Source organism: Chiloscyllium punctatum, chromosome 36 (assembly GCF_047496795.1).
Source record: "Chiloscyllium punctatum isolate Juve2018m chromosome 36, sChiPun1.3, whole genome shotgun sequence".
NCBI classification, from domain to species: domain Eukaryota; kingdom Metazoa; phylum Chordata; class Chondrichthyes; order Orectolobiformes; family Hemiscylliidae; genus Chiloscyllium; species Chiloscyllium punctatum.
The window spans coordinates 57,188,702-57,206,402 of NC_092774.1; positions in this window are offsets into that span (position 1 = coordinate 57,188,702).

Here is a 17,701-nt window from a genome sequence, read left to right on the forward strand (position 1 = left end):
TGACCTCGCCTACCTGCCAATCTCCATCCCCAACTACCTGCTCTACCCCCCTCTCTGATCTGTCACCTTCATCCCCAACCCCATTCACCTATTGTGCTTTTTGCTACCTTTGGTCCAGCACACCCCACCCCCAATTTATCTCTCCACCCTGGAGGGGTCCTGCCTCTATTCCTGATGAAGGGCTTTTGCCCGAAACGTCGATTTTCCTTCTCATCGGAAGCTGTCTGACATGCTGTGCTTTTCTAGCACCACTCTGATCTAAACTCTGGTTTCCAGCATCTGCAGTCCTCACTTTTGCCGACCCAATAAACCCAGTGTGCCGATTTCACATCAACAAACTGACACAAGCAGAAACAACGTCTGCAGAAACCCTAGCCACATTACTTTACATTAAAGACATCTGGGAAATGATGTCCAGACAACTCAACCCTCTCAGCATCATGGTGGCCCACAAACCTACCAACACACTTAAACAGCGGCTAATGAACCTGAAATACGCTATACAAGCAACCAGAAAACGAATGTAATTTACAAAATACCATACAAGGAAATATATACATGAACTCTGCCGCACAGTTTTTTTGTGGCAAGAAATGCTGGGATGAGATAAGGAAGATTTTTTCAGCCAAAACGAATCGACACTGACTGGACAGCCATTTAAAATCAACGCTGTCAGCCCAGGATGGAAGACCCGAAGGGATGTACAGTTTTCTTATTTTGCGCTGACTGTGAGAAGTGCTTCAAACCATTTTCTCAGATTGGGGAATTAAAATCACACCCCTCGCAGTGGGAAAGACTATGTCCCCGCTCTATTTGTAATTTCAAACCCAGAGCAACACAAGGAAAGCTCCACCCAATGGGGAAACCGTGGAAATGTGGGGACTGTGGGAAAGGATTCCCTTCCCCATCCATGCTGGAAACCCACAGACGCATTCACAACGGGGTGAGGCCGTTCACCTGCTCAGTGTGCAGGAAGGGGTTCAGACAGAGAGAAGCCATTCACGTGCCCCATGTGCAGGGGAGAGTTCACTCAGTCAGCTGCACTGCTGACCCACCAGTGGGTCCACACTGGAGGGAGGACATTCACCTGCTGTAAGTTCCAAAAGGGCTTCACCTGCTCCTCCCACCTGAGGAGGCACTATCGAGTTCACGTGCCGGCATAAGGGGATGGAAGGCGTGATGGCGAAATGCTCCGATCAACCCAGCACTGGGGCGTCACAGGTTCGAATCCCACTGCGGTAGATGGCAGAATTAGAGTTCGGTCAGTAATCGGGACTTCATAATCTAAGGATGAAATCACTTTTAGGGGGTAAAAACACCATCTGATTCACTCATGACCTTTTTAGTGAAGGAAACTGCCGTTGCGGGAAAGGGTTCACTCAGTCATCCCAGCTGCATGTTTTACCCGGCTGTACCAGGGATCCAGTTACAAACGGACAACTCAGCTGACCAACAAAAAATGTGGGGAGGGGAGAGTGGGTGCATTTTGAGATGGAGGTGTTTTCTTTAAAAACTACTTTTTGTAAGCCTTTTTCCTGGGGAAATCTGAAGCTGTAACAAAATAGGGTCATAGTAAAGGTTACCTGAACTTACCGCCCGGCTTAGACTCTGTGAGGTCCAACAGGTTTTGTTTTAAAGCTGCTCATTTCTTTCAGCCTCCAGCACTAATGTCATGTCTCAGAAGGACCAGTGAATGAGTAGCTCATATTGTTACAAATTGTATATTTTTTCAGGACTTCAGGTTCATTGTTTCATTGGCATTGCAAAGTTTACTAGCAACGGTGGGAGGTGTGCTGTATTCACTAGAAACAAAGTTTTAAAATCTCACAAACACCAGGGTTTATTCTAACAAGTTTATTTGGAAGCACTAGGTTTCGAAGTGTTGCTCCTTCTTCAGGTAGCTGTGGTGTAGAATCACAAGACACAGAATATATCGCAAAAACATTATAGTGTCATTCAACATAAGTGATGTATTGAAGAAACCTAGATTGCTGTTAAATCTTTCATCTTTTAAAATGGGCTGCAGATTTCGGTTCATTAATATGTACATTCCAGAACTTCTTTTAAGTCACGTTCTCCAGGAAACTTGATGTTTTATAAAAGGAGGTAACACCTCACATCAAACAACGCATGAAAGCTATGAGGTGAGATCTGTCTGTATCCCAATCTTGAGTCAGACTGGTTCTATTTCCACCTGTATAATCCTGCAAATGCAAATTCACCCCAAATGTGTGAGTGCATGCATGAGAGAGAGAGTGTGCATGCTGGGTAAAGTGTGTGTGTGATGGAGTATAATCATGTGCGAAGATGTATGCGTGGGTGTGAGTGGGGTGGTGTGTTAGTGTGTGTCTGAGAGAGAGCATGTCTATCGGAAAGGCTCTGTTCGAGCGTGTGAGTATGTAAGAGTGTGTGAGGGAGTGTGAGAGAGAGAGAGCGAGCGTAACAGTGAAGTGGGGTTACCTGTCATGTGAAATGACCCAAGGTCGTGATTGAGGCCATCCTCCTGGATTCCGAACTTGGCTATCAGCCTTTGCTTAGCCACTAAAAATGATTAAGCAGTTACACAACACACATTGGAGAGGGCAGGGTGGGACTTGTCTTTCGATTTGCAGAAGGTGAGACGTTCTTGGTGCTGGAAACGAAGGAATACACATACTGGAGGAGCTTCGGCACAGAGAGATGGAGCTGGAAGCCAGGCTGCAGACACGTTGGGGGATTCACTGTGGAAACAGGCCGTTTGGCCCACCAAGTCCACACTGACCCTCCGAAGAACATACCCCACCCCCTGACCCACCCGATAACCCCACAGCTAATCTCTGAATTTAGAACGCCCAATCCACTCTAGCCTGCACATCTTTGGAAAATGGGAGAAAACCCGAGCACCCAGAGGAAACCGACGCGGACAGGGGGTGGGGGAGGGATAGGAAAGTGCAAAATCCACACAGTCACTGTGAGGGTGGGATTGAACCCAGGTCCCTGGCGCTGCGAGTAATCCCCTCTCCAGCTCTCGGCAATCGATTGGCTTCTCCCCAATCATGGTGACACTACAATCAGTTTGAGGAATTCAATTTGCTCCCATAGAGTTTCCACGGGGCAGGGGTCGTTGTTACTCGGCAGATTCAATGATCCAATGAAGGCCTCGTCTATAGCGAGAACACTAGTCCACATTTCCTTGAAAAATTAAAGTCCTCTCCGGAATTAGAACCCTTGAGCACTCCCACGCAGGCTGTGTGTATTCACGGGGATTCTCAATGCATGTTGATATTTGAAATCATTTCCTGCAGACAAACATTTCCCCTCCTGGATTCAAACACTGCAGATATTCAGGCCCTGACTAAATTTCTTGTCCATGCTTGAAAAGCAAATCCTCCTCTGCTAATAACGTGAGAAAACAGATCACTGCTGTCAGTGCAGGGCAGAAAATAGGATGAGAGAATTTTGGTTTGCACAGAGCAACCTTCTCTATCTTCTCCCCGAAATCTCTGTCTCTCAATTCTTCCACCTTTCAATGGATTCCAACCCAAATTCATCCTTCCATCCTCCTGCCTTTGCCCAGCTCCCCTCTCCTGAAAGTGCTGACCCTCTGTTCAGTTTCTCAGTCACATCTCGCCATCCTTAGTATATAGCCCACATCTTTATTTAGTTTTTAAAACAGAAAGGCAGTGGTTTGCTGATGCCAGCATGTGCGGGTGACTGCACTCACACAGTGTTCCAGACTCGTCTCTCGTGTCATTCAGAAAAGTCTGCACTGCACATGTGCAGAGAAGGGGATGCTGGGAGTGGGTGGGATGCATTTTCACCTCCCCATCCAATCATCCCCATAGCGTCCCATGTCAATTTCCTCACCGCCACCCATAGCATCCCTGCCCATTCTCTCTCTCTCTACCCTAACCTACCAGCCCCTTCTCTCTCTCTCCCACACATGCCACTCTCCCCACCCCGTCCATTCTATCTCTGCACCCTCTGCCTCTGTCCAGTCCCTCATCCACCCTCTGTCCCCATCCATTCCCTTTATCGCTCCACCCTCTGCCTTCCCAAATCCAGTCCCTTCCCTTACACTCATTTTCTCTCACCTCCCACACGCTGCCCCCATCCATTCCTTCTCTCCCCCACCTTCTCCTGCCATTCATTGTTGCCCTCTTTCTCCACCCTCTACCCTGTCCATTCTCACCCCAACCTTTGCCCCGTCCATTCTCTCCCCACCCACTGCCCCGTCCATTCTCTCCCTACCCACTTCCCCCGTCCATTCTCTCCCCACCCACTATCCCCATCCATTTTCTCCCCACCCATTGACTCCTGTCCATTCTCTCCCCACCCACTGCCCCGTGTCCATTCTGTCCTGAACACTGCTCCCCGTCCAATCTCTCCCCATCCACTGCCCCATGAATTCTCTCCCCACCCATTGCCCCAGTCCATTCTCTCCCCACCCACTGCTCCTTCCATTCTCTCTCCCCACACTCTGCAACCAATTTCTTTCACTTCACACTTTGCAACTCCCCATTCTCTCTCTCCTCCCCAATCCTCTTCACCACATTCTCTCTCTCTGCTCCTACCCTGTGTACCCCCATACATTCTCTACCCCTGATGCTCTGCTCTCCTACCCATTTTCTCTCTTTCTCTTCCCCCAGTCTCTGCGCCCCCGGTCAAATCTCACTCTGAGTACCCTCCCCCCGTCCTTTCTCGTGCCTCGAGCCCTCTTTGATCGCTGTATCAAACCCTTCTAATGATAGAGAGACAATGGATGGTGATGGCGACCTGGGGTGGGGGTGGGGAAGGGAAGTGTGTGAAATGGCTGACCTTTAACATTGAGAATAGCTAAAATGATGTATTCAGAAACATCAGTAATGTCTGAAAGCACATTCAAATGTTTAAAAAAAGCTGCAGACATATTTCTGAAACTTGCATTGAAATCTGCACAGTTTGGCCACAGTTGAGGACAGCCACTAAACCTGGAATGGCCTATTCCTAGTCTTGTGAAATTGGTTCAGAATATGTAGAAATACAGCCATAGAGTTGCAGAGAACAGAAACAAACCTTTCGGTCCACTCCGACAACATTTCCTAAATTAACCGAGTGATCCATTTGTCAGCATTTGGGCCATATCTCTCTCAGCCCTTCCTATTCAGACCTCCATCCAGATGCCTTTTAAATGTTGTAATTCTACCAGCCTCGACCACTGCCTCTGGCAGCTTATTCCAAACGCATGTCACGCTCTGCGTGAAAAAGTTACCCCGTTCGGTCCCTTTTAAACCTTTTCCCTCTCAGCCTAAACACCTCTAGTTTTGGACTTCCTCCACCCTGGGGAATAGATATACAAAAGTTGAGCTGCCAGACAAAATCATTGGGAAACAATTTCCTGAAACCATGAAAAACGTGCACATTAGCAGCCAATAAAGCGTTAGGAGTGAGAACCAGAAACACCCCATCCCTGGGTGGTCTCGAACCACCAACTTTTCGGTTAACAGCCGAACGCGCTGACCGATTGCGCCTCAGAGACGGGTCCCACCACTGCTTGCACAGTGTCTTTGAGGAACTTACTATTCGATTCATAATTCAACCCGCCCCGCCCAAAATTACCATTGTCCTCGATCAGTTTTACTTTTCTACAATAAAGCCTCGGACATTCATTATGGAGACATGGGAACAGCCTGATCCCACCATCTGCAGGCACATCCATGTCACGAGGAACGAGCTCTCCTACACCGGGACCATCGCCCTCCGAGCCTTTCAGTGTTTTGCCTCTTCCCGAATTTTCTCATTGGCCCCCAGCCGAGAATGGGCTTGAATTCCTGATGTGCAGAGAATTCTTTCAATGTCGCGGGTCAGTTCATGTCCCGAGAATATCAGAGTCAATATCCCGGCCTCTTAAACAAGGGGACAGTGTCTGGACTGTCTCTGCTCAGTCCGTCAGTTCATCCTTCATTCTCCTCTAATTCCACTTCCCAAAGAGTTTCTAAAGATTCACAAAGCTGGAGACTGGGATTTCTGTTTAACTTCCTGAACATTTTTTCACCTGCTAACTGACAATACTTTGCCAAAACCTCTTCCCCATTGTAACACATGCATTATGTCCAGGCATGAGCAATTTCCATTTTGTGGAGACATTCCCAAGTTTGGGAATGTTCTCTTTGGAGCAAAGAAGGTTAACTGGAGATTTGCTGGGACTGTTGGCAATGATGGGAGAAGACGTGGTGTGAATGGGCAGGTTAATGATCAGAAGAACCTCTTGCCACTGACTAGGGTCAGTTTCCAGAGGACAGGGATTTAAATTCTTTAATGGAAAGCAGCATTTGTGTCGAACAAACACAGCGAATACTGCAGAAAGCCAACGGGTCGAGCAGCATCTGTGGAAAGGTAAACAGAGCTGACGTTTTGAGTGTGCTACGGTTTTTGTTCAGAACTCAGTCTTTTGCCTCTTCCCGAAGTTGGTCCAGGTCTGTGTCTTAATTGACGAACACATGGCAAGTGCAGTGCCGCAATGTGAAGTTATAGCCTTTGCTGTTTAAAAAAAAGCAATGCATTGTTTAAATGGTGATACATTGGAACGTGGAGAAAGTGAGGACTGGAGGTGAAAGTCGAAAAATGTGGCACTGGAAAAGCACAACAGGTCAGGGAGCATCTGAGGAAAGGGACAGGGAACGTTTCGGGCACGAGCCCTTCATCAGGAATGATGTATGGATGTACTAAGGGGTCTCAGAGTCCCTCCACACCAGTCAATGCCAGCTGTCGGGCAGATGCAGCAGGCAATGAGCGAGGCAAGTGATATATTACGAAGAGGAATTGAGTTCAGAAGTGGGGTCATTGAACATATTCAAGACGAAGTCCATCTGAGTTTTGAACAACAAAGAAGTGGATGGTTATGGAGGGAGGTAAGAAAATGGTTTTAAGACCAGTACAGGTCAGTCACAGAGTCAGACAGCACTGAACAGACCCTTCATCCAACTAGTCCGTGCTGAGTATGTTCTCAAACTAAACTCGTCGCACCGACCAGTGTTTGGCTCATAACCTTCGAAACTTTCGTATTCATGTACTTATCCAAATGTCTTTTAAACGTTGTAACTGTACGTGTATAAAATCATGAGGGGCATGGATAGGATAAATAGACAAAGACTTTTCCCTGGGGTGGGGGAGTCCAGAACGAGAGGGCATGGGTTTCGCGTTAGAGGGGAAAGATACAAAAGAGATCTAAGGGGCAACTTTTTCACGCAGAGGCTGGTACGTTTATTGAATGATCTGCCAGAGGAAGTGGTGAAGGCTAGTCCGATTGCAGCATTTAAAAGGCATTTGGGTAGGTGTATGAATAGGAAGGGTTTGGAGGGAGATGGGGCCGTGTGCTGTCAGGTGGGACAAGATTAGGTTGGGGTAGTTGGTCGGCATGGACAAGTTGGACCAAACAGTTTGTTTCTGTGCTGTACATCTCTATCTCAATGTTAAACATACTCAGTGACCTGGCCTCCACAGTTTTCTGTGACAATGAATTCCATAGATTCACCACTCTCTCGCTACAGAAATTTCTCCTAATCTCCATTCTCCCTTTATGCTAAGGCTATGCCCATGGGTATTAGTCTCTCCTCCCAATGAAAACATCTTCCCAATGTCCACCCTGTCCAGACCGTTCAATGTTCTGTCCGTTTCAGTTAGATCTCCCTTGAATGTGGGCCTGTTAATCAGCATGAACCAAACCCTTCAGGATGAGGACATCCGTGATTAGATTCAACAAAGTGAGAATGGAGGGTGAGAGTGTGGGATGGAGATTTTCAGGTTTTAGGGAATAAGATAGGAAAGAAAGTTTAATATAAATTATAATTGATCAGATGAGCTTATGGGCCAAGGAGTAGTGGATGGAGCTTAATTTAGACAAATATGAGCTGTTGCATTTTGATGAGGCAACTCAGGGCAGGACCTGTGTGGTTAATGGTCAATTAATGGAATTCTGTGCTCAAAAAAGCAGTAGAGGGAGCTTCATTAAGACACTGTTGGATGGGTTTTCTGCGTGGTAGGGGAATTAAGGGACGTTGGGAAAATGCAATTAGGAGGAGCTGAGACGATTGATCGATCCGCCATGATTTTAATGAATGGTGGAGCAGGGTCGATGGTCCAAATGGCCTACTCCCTCTATTACTTTGAAACTATAACCCTGCGTTTCCCATGGCTAACCCACCTAACCTGCACATCCCTGGACACTGGGCAATTTAGCACAGCCAATCCAAATCAAGGCCAGTGAGCAATGTAGTGATTTGGAAACCAAATACCAGAGAATGATAGAAAGGGACAAGAAGAAGAAATGTATGAGCAATCAAAACTGGATTCTAACCATCACAAAAAATAAAACTAAATGCTCAGTATGTGAATGTTACTGCATTGTAACAAAAGCGAATTAATTGACAGCACACATTGAAGAGAATAATTATGATCTGAGACTCCTTACAGAGATGTGGCTTCAGAATGACAAGGATTGGATCCGGAATATCGAAGGGATACGAGGCATTCAAGTCGAGTGAGGAGCTCAGTAACGGTCGAGGGTGGGCACTGCTAATCAAAGCACTGATAGCATGGTAGTCTGGTGTCAGCTCGGATTTCAGGTCCTGATTTCTCTATCCTCTGATCTCCCTCTTCCCCCAGAGTTAAATGTTGTCTGTTCTCAGCTCTGCTCGATTTCTGCTGAAGCTTTGATCGCCTTTAACACATTCTGAAGCAATGAAATATTCTGAGCCTCCTGGAAATGACACATTATCTATACCCCTCCTGATTTTAAAAATCTCTAAAGTTATCTGTCAACTTCCTCGGCTCAATTGTAAAAATGTCCCAGTTTCTGCTCAATTCAAACCCTCCATTCCCTGCAACACGCTGGTAAAGTCGGGAATAGGGAATTGCATCAAATCACATAAATGTACTGTCTGAAACAATCTAGCTGTGTTCTGGCCTGAGATATTGAGAGTCCCTGGTGGAAGTAATTACGAATGCAATAATTTTGGTCACAGAATTGAACAATCACTTTGCAATAAAGGGGTCTACTTTGATAAGGAGGTAGTGGTCATTTCTAGGGTAAGTGAACAGTTTGGAGATCAGGGAGATGAAATTCCAGACACTTGGGAAGGGCAAGAAATGAATTTGATAAATAAGACAAAGAACTGTGGATGCTGGAAATCTGAAACAAAATCTGAGAACACGGGAAAATCTCAGCAGGACTGGAAGCATCTTTGGAGAGAAAGCAGAGTTAGAGTTTCGAGTCCAACAACTCCTCTTCGGGATTCTGAAATAGTTTGTGAGAACCCCTTAAGTCATCTGCCCAGCTTTAAGACCATAATACACAGGAGCAGGATGAGGCCATTTGGCCCATCGAGTCTGCTCCATCAGTCGATCATGGATGATATATTTATCCATCCCATTCTGCTGCCCTCTCCTCATAACCCCTTACTAATCAAGAACCTATCTCTGTCTGAAATACCCTCAATGACTTGGCATCCTCAACCCTTCTCGTAGTGGAAACATCATCTCCACGTCCACACTGTCCAGCCATAGAGGAGCACAGCGCTGCCTGACCCACTGTGATCTCCAGCATTTGTTGTTTTCAGGAAGGATTCCAGCATCTCCAACAACGCGCTTCTAAATTTTGTACCCAGTTGGTTAGCTCTCCCTGGATCCCGTGAGATTTAACCTTACTCAACAACTACTGTGTGGTACAATTAACAAAGTTCCCAGCCCCCACCTCTTTCTGCACACATGGGCAGCACAATAGATCAGTGGTTCGCACTGCTGCCTTACAGCGCCAGGGATCCGCTTTCGATTCCAGCCTTGGGGCGACTGTCTGTGTGGAGTTTGCCCATTCTCCCTGCCGTGTCTGCTGGGTTTCCTCCGGGTGCTCTGGTTTCCTCCCAACATCTAAAGGTGTTCAGTTTCGGGAGAAGTGGCCATACTAAATAGGCCCATAGTGTGCAGTAAGTGTAGTGGAATGGGATCGGGGAATGTGTCCACATGGGTTCCGCTTTGGATGGTCGGTGTGGACTTGGGCTGAAGGGCGTGTTTCCACATTGCAGGAATTCAACGTGGCATTCCCCCAACTCCAGAGTCTCAGCACTCTTGGTTTTTCCCATGGACAGTGTGGGGAAGGGAAACAATGTTTTACACGGGAGTAAGGTTCAGTGAGTGTGAAGCTAAAAGTAAACGCAGTGCTTGAGCTTTTTTCCCCGGTATACCAAAGGTTGAGGGGTGATCTTACAGACGTTTATAGAATCATGCGATGCATGGATAGGGTAAATAGACAAGGTCATTTCCCTGGGATGGGAGAAGTCCAGAACAGGAGGATAATATGCTTGAGGTGAGGGAGGCAAGTGTAAGGAATGATCTGCCGGAGGAAGTGGTGGATGTAGGTCCAATTATAACATTTAAAATACATCTGGATAGATATATGAATAGGAAGAGTTCAGAGGGATATGGCCAAATGCTGGTAAGTGAGACGAGATTAATTTAGGCGATCTGGTTAGCACGGATGAGTTGGACCGAAGGACCTGTCTCTGTGCTGTGTATCTCTGTGACTCTGGCTTGCCCGCAATGTGTTCAGTTTCTGTCTGGTGTCGGTGACAATGCCTTGATATCTCATTTCCTCCATCTCCCCACTTCCACCTCCCCAGATGTTAACCATTTTGTGTCTGGTTGTTTCTCAAGAAGCTGCATTGAAGGTTCATCCTGAATTGACACTTTTTTTTGCTTCCCAAAATCAGACTTACTCACTCCTACATATCGTGAAATATACTAACTTTCAGGTGGAGGTATCCAAAATTCAGAGGTGTCTATCTTGATGTTTTCACTTTTCGGTCTCTGTAAGATCCTGTATCAGTACCGTCGGGAGGATTAGTTTGAGCGGAGTGAGAATAGAGGGGTGAGAGGGGGTGGGATGGTGCTTTCAATTTTGTAGAAAAAGAAAAGAATGTTCTGCAGAAAGTAGAATTGCTTATTTGGAATTTCTAACCTGGACTGACAGTAATTGACTTTTGTAATCTCTTTTTACAGATTATTTGAAGATCTGAAGACGGACGTTTCAATATCAATAGATGAAGAGCTTTGCCTGAAACATTGACTCTGCTGCTCCTCAGATGCTGCCTGATCCGCTGTGCTTTGACTCTGACTCTCCAGCATTTGCAGTCCTCAATTTCACGTCAATGTCTGGCAGTCACTGAATCCATCGGGACTATAACAATTTTCGACTATGATTCTGTGAGAAGGAACCAAGCTTTTTGGTTCCTCTTTCAGTACGTTTTCAGCATCAGTGAGACTGGAAGAGAGACCCTACTGTTGCAGCACTCTGATTGTGGAGCCAGTAAAAGTTATACAGCCTGGGAGGAGGAATTCACGGCAGGGAGGTGCTGTACACGCGTTTGTGTGCAGCTGAAGCTTCGGTTATGGAGAAACCCAAGGAATCCCGTCCCATGGAGAAACCATGAAAATGTAGCGACTGTGGGAAAGGCTTCCGTTTCCCATGTGACCTGGAGACTCATGGGCGCAGTCACACCGGGGTGAGATCGTTCCCCTGCTCTGAGTGCGGGAAGACCTTCAGCAATTACTCTGTCCTGCAGAGGCACCAGTGGGTCCACACAGGCGAGAGCCATTCTCCTGTCCCGAATGCGGGAAGGGCTTCAGCTATTTCCTCCATCCTACTGACTCACCGCCGGGTCCACATATTGGAGAAGCCCTTCAGCTGCTCGAAGTACGGGTAGGCCTTCAATGATACCTCTGCCTTGCTGAGGCACCAGCGGGTCCACACCGGGGAGAGCCCGTTCTCCTGCCTCAAGTGTGGGAAGGGCTTTACCCCGGCATCCCCCATTCGGGTCCATCCGGGGGAGAGGCCCTTCCCCTGCCCAGAGTGCGGGATGGCCTTCAGCAATTCCTCCCAACTGCTGAGGCACAGGTGGGGCCATACCGGGGAGAGGCCGTTCACCTGCCCCGAGTGGAAGCGGAGGTTCTCATCATTCTGCACGTTGCAGAAGCGCCAGCGGGCGCACCAGTGCTCCCAACAATCTGATTCTGCTGGTGAAGCTGCTGTGGGCCACTGCGCGGTCTGAACCCCTGCACATTCTGACAGTGCTTATAATGGGAGAGCCGGTCGGATTTTTTTGTTTTATGCCGTCGTGCTCCCCCACCCCTGCAACTTTGCTTCCAGTGGGCGCTGCTGCTCGTTGATACCAGCAGCTGTTCTCTTTAGTTTTTTCTTGTCCAGTTAAATAATTATTGACTTTGTCTGGGAACGAGCTCCAGTCTGTAAGAAATAGCTGAATACTTCAGGGTGTCCATTCGCATTCAGCAGTGACTTAGAAATTAAATTTACGGTTATGTGCCTGTGAACAACTCATCATTGAAGGATTGCCCAACAGCTTGGCACTCGATTGCTGGAAACGGTTGGCTTGAATTGATAATTTTAAAAATTCTCTTCCTTAATTTACCCCTTAAGTTTCTGTCTCGGAGATGGTGGAGGACTTGATCAAAGGGAATAAATCATTGCTATTAACTGGATCATCTTGTTTAACTTTGCACGAGTAAATTTGCGGTATTCATAATTGTTTGTTTTTGTCTAAATTATAATTCCGGTGTGCAAGATCTGTTCATCAAGTGTGGGTCTCTTGATGAAACTGCTGTGGGTCACTGCCAGTACTGACCCCCTGTGTATTCTGACAGTGTGTGTGCAGTGGGAGAGTCAGTGGGCTTTTTTGTTTTATGCTCTTGCCCCGCCCAGCCCCGTTGCCAACTTTGCTTCCATTGGACGTTGCTGCTTGTTGATCCCAGGAGCTGTTCTCTCTAGATTCTACTGTCCAGTTATAGAATTGTTGGCTCTTTCTGGGAATGAGTCCCAGCCTGCAAGAAATGGCTGAATACTTTGGGGGGTCTATTCACATTCAGCAGTGACTTTTAAATTAGATTTACAGTTACGTGTCTGTGAAACAGTCATCGTCCAAGGATTGCACAAAGGCTTGGTAATCCATTGTTGGAAACTGTTTGCTTGAATTGGTAATTTACAACAAAAATTCTTTTTTATTTTGCCGCTTAAGTTTCTGTCTCTGAGATGGTGGGGGACAATAATTGTTGGTTTTTGTTTAAATTATAATGTTGATGTGCAAGATCTGTTCATCATCAAGTCTGGTTTGGAACAGTTGAGAAATTGAGGGACATTGCACGTTTTAATTTCACTCTGTTGTGAATCTAGAGACAGTGACATTCATTTGTATTGGGTTGCTTACCCTTAGTTGTCGTGTCTTCCACCCCAACTATTCACGATGGTAGTGAGTTCCACAGTCTCACCACACTCTGAGGTTTTTCATGAAATCTTTCGTAGAGAATTGTAAGGGGAAATGTTGACAAGGGCAGAATATAGGGTGTTTACTGTAAAAGCCAGGAAGACATTCGACAAAGTAAAACCATGACAATGTCGGGATAAATAAGGAACTTTGACAGCAATGAAGAGGTCACACGTCAGAGTTCAAGATAATGGTCGTGACAAAAAAAAAACGTAATCTGCAGATATTGGATATAGTAATTAAGCAAGTTTCTAGATGCTGTAGTTGGTTGAATACGATAACGTAAGAGATGAAATAACCAAAACCACGAATGTAATTTGATGTCGGTAACCATAAAGCAAGTGCATACTATTGATTGATAGAGGCCAATTGCGTGCAAGTAGGTCATTCAGGCCATCGAGTCAACATTGACTGACCGTCCCACCCAGACCAAGTTTGTTCCACTATCCCTGTAACCCTGCATCTCCCATGGTCAATCCACCCTCACCTGCACATCCTTTGGACTGTGGGAGGAGGCCAGAGCACCACAGGAAGCCAACGCAGACACAAGGGGAGAATATGCAAACTCCACACAGACAGTCGGCCCGAAGGTGGGATCAAATCCAGGTCACTGATGCCGTGAGGCAGCAGTGCTAACCACCGTGCCACCACCACATGCTGCTCTTTAAAGAAGTGAATTTCAAAGACTCGAGGACACTTGTGAGAAAAACAAAACTCTCCTATCTTAAATGAGAGACTAGTCTCTGGCTAGAATTGAGTTGACATTACATTTACATTCAGTCCTCTCCAGATGTTATACAGCTACATCGGATCATCTGTTTCTTCTAAACTCAAACTGATACAAGCCCAGCCTGACATCCCCTTGTCCCCGCTTATAAGTTGAGTAAATGAGCGACCCTCGACCTCACTGGCATGACAAAGGATGCCCTCAATCCAAGTTGATTTTAACTGTCTAACCTCTTGACCCCCACGCCACAATGTGGTCAGCCGCAACTCAGCCCTGAACGAGAGCAGAGGAACTGAATACACATCAGTGAGGTGGACATTGCATTCCCAGAGAATATTGTTCAAGTGTGAATTTTGTTCAGCTCACATTCGGATCACTGCAGGGACAATGTCTCCTGTCATTTAAATGTCTTTGATCCCAATAACAGTCTAGTTTTGTTGTACATTTTGTGTGTTTTATCTGTGTTTCACCACATGATTTTCTGTTGGTGTTATTCCCATTAGGATGTGTGAATTCAGTACCAGATAATAGTCTCAGTTCTGAATTTTCCTTGAGGATTGTGTCGGACGTACTAAGTGTCAGTCAGAATGGAAGAAGGTCTACTGTTTATTTAACCCTTTGCTGTCCTTCTCCTGGGACTGTATGAATGGGGAAGTGTAGAGAAAGTTTTACTCTGTATCTAACCCAATGCAGTCTCTGTCTTGGCAGTGTTTGTTGGGGACAGTGTTGAGGTAGCTTCACTTGAAATTTAAGAGTAGAGGAAGCTTTATTCTGATTGTCATCCCATGCTGTCCTTGTCCTGGGAGGTTTAGATGGCATCTATAATTGAAGTGAATGCAGACTTGGCTGTGGGAGTGGAGGGTACTTCTACCTGAGCACACCCATCTTTGAGATTGCTGTACTGATCAAGACAATCTCAGACACCTTCATGCACTTTTCCAACCAACCACAGGGTGGTTAAGGATGGGTATAAATGTTAGCATTGCCAGCGATGCCCACACCCCATGCATGAATAAATACTTTCTGTTTAAAAGTTACATTCACGTTCCAAACCCTCTAATGTATGATTACTTACATGGAAAATTCCTGTTTGCTGGAATTTCATTTTAAAACATAGGATTGTGTCAATCATGTAGAAATATAACAAGAACAACAAATGGAGAAGTTAACAGGTCATGAGCAGGGCCAGAATTCTGAGTCAGCCTGACCCTGAAGGCTGAGAGAGTTCTCCCAGATGTTAAAGTTACACCAGTGCCTTTTACTCTTGCAGCTTCCCCAAAAGTTTGTCCCTGATGTAAGATCATTCAATGACCCGAATTACGAACTGTTTTTATCTCCATAGCTGGTGCCAGACTTGCTGAGTAATTCCAACCCTTCTGCTCTTCCCTTTTATGGGATTTGAGCTTCCCTAAGTAAATGTAATGATGAACTGCAGATGCTGGAGATCTGAAACACAAAAGTGCATCAAATGCTGGAGAAACTCAATAGGACTGGCAGCACATGTGGAGAGAGAAGCAGAGTTAGCATTTCAAGTGCTGTGACCCTTCTTCACAACTGTTCTGGACTCAGGACAGGATATTGTCTTTGTTTCTTTCTCTCTCTCTCCACTGGTGTTGCCAGACTGGCTGAGTTTCTCCAGCAATTTCTGTTATGACACTTTCATAAGGTTGATGTTTGTTATCCATCCCGAAGTGCAAGGTATCTTGCTTGTACCAATTCAGAGGGCAGTGTAAGAGTCAACCACATTCCTGTGGGTCTGGAGTCACATGTAAGACTGACCATGCAAGGATGGCAGTTTCCCTCCTGAAAGGACATTGGTGAACATGGGATTTATGACAATTGTCGTCAGTGCCATCGATACCATACTGAGACTAACTTTGTGTTCCCCATTTATGATTTGAATTATTCACATCTCACCTCTTGCTGTGGTGGGATTTGAACTCATGTTCCCTGGATTACTCATCCTGTGACATTATGACTACACTGTTGTTTCCAATTCTTTGCTATTTTGTGTTTGCTGTGCACGTCCTTGTCCTCTGATGTTTGGGAAATTGAACCTGTTTAAAAGATTGCCCTAAACTTGCCCCTTTGACCAAGTCTTTGGTCACCTGTCCTAATCTGTGCTCCGGTCTTGTGATTTTTAAAGGAATTCTCATTATGTTCATGTGAAGCACTTTGACATAGTTAACTGTACCACAGGTATTATTTGATTGCTGCTTGTGTCCCTATCTTAATATCTGAAAGTACAGGGTCATACTTTAAATGTAGAAGACAAAAATGAGGATGATTTCTTTTCTTTCTGAGGGTTGTGTGTCTTCTTCAAAAGGCAGTGGATTCAAGATCGTTAAGGCAGAGGTAGATAGGTTCTTGATAACCAAGTGGATGAAAGATTGTCGGGGATGTGTTGGAATGTAGAGTTGAGGTTGAATTCAGATCAGCCATGATCTTATTGAATGTTGCAGCAAGCTCAAAGTGCCGATTGGCCGACTCCCGCCCATTATATGTTTGTATCAAGCATTCTGTGTCTCCCCTCTTGTAGCTATGAACTGGGTAATTCCTTTCCAATATTGCCTCTTGTCGACATTTAATTGAACACCAGATGGCCCCCTATTGGGAGCAGGCACATTGTAGCAATTGCAGTATTTCTTGTGTTAATTTTGTTGCTTCTTACTCAGTGTTGCTGAGAATCTTCTAAATAAAAACCAAAACACTTCTATTATTATCGCACCAATGGAAGTGTATGTTTGGATGTAACATTGTTGAATTAGCCATTCCCATCTTTTCCAGAATTCTGTGTTTAAAGCCCTCGAGTCTGGTTTCCACCCCTGAAACAGTTCTTATCAAGGTCATATTTGACATCATTTGAAACGGTGATAGGGATAAACATTCCCTCGTCGACCTGCGGACAGCCTTGATCAGAGTTAATGACAGTACTGACCCTCTCCAGCATCACTCTATCCTCTGGGAGGGTCTGGTTTTATCGTCTTCCATTCTGATTTGTTTTACCGTAGCTGCTGGTGTTGGCATCTATACTGATGATATCCAACTGTGCCTGAACACCACTTCTCTCCCGACTCATCTGTCATTCATAATTTACCAATAATTTCATCTGAATGCCTGCCCAATTTCCAGCATTGGATAACCATAAACATTCCCTTAGTTAAATATTGTGAAGTGTGAAGCATTGTTTTAGTCCCCAAGTTCGACCTGAGCCCCCGTTCCCCCAACCCCCCACCCCCACCCCAGTAACTCTGTTGACAGCCTTCATATCACTTGAAAACTAGGATCGATAGATTCGTGAAGAGTCGGGGGATGAACAGTTACAGGAAAAGGGCAGGAAAGTGAATGTGGGGAATGCCAGATCACCCAGAATCCTACTGAATGGAGAAGCAGGCTCAAGGGGCTGAATAGCATATTCGTGTTCCTATTTCTTATGGTTCCCGAGCCCTTAACTCTGATACAGGACACTGACTTCAGTGTGTGCCATTACTGAGAGTGCTGATGTTCCCTTGTGTAATATCAACAACTTAGAAGCTGCTAAAACCTCTTGCTCCTTTATTACCTCCAAACACAATAAGCCAATGTGTTCAGGGGAGACGATGGCCGACTTTATTGTCAGCAGACTATTCACCCAGGTAATGTTCCGGGGACTTGGATTCACAACCTGCCACGGCAGACGGTGGAATCT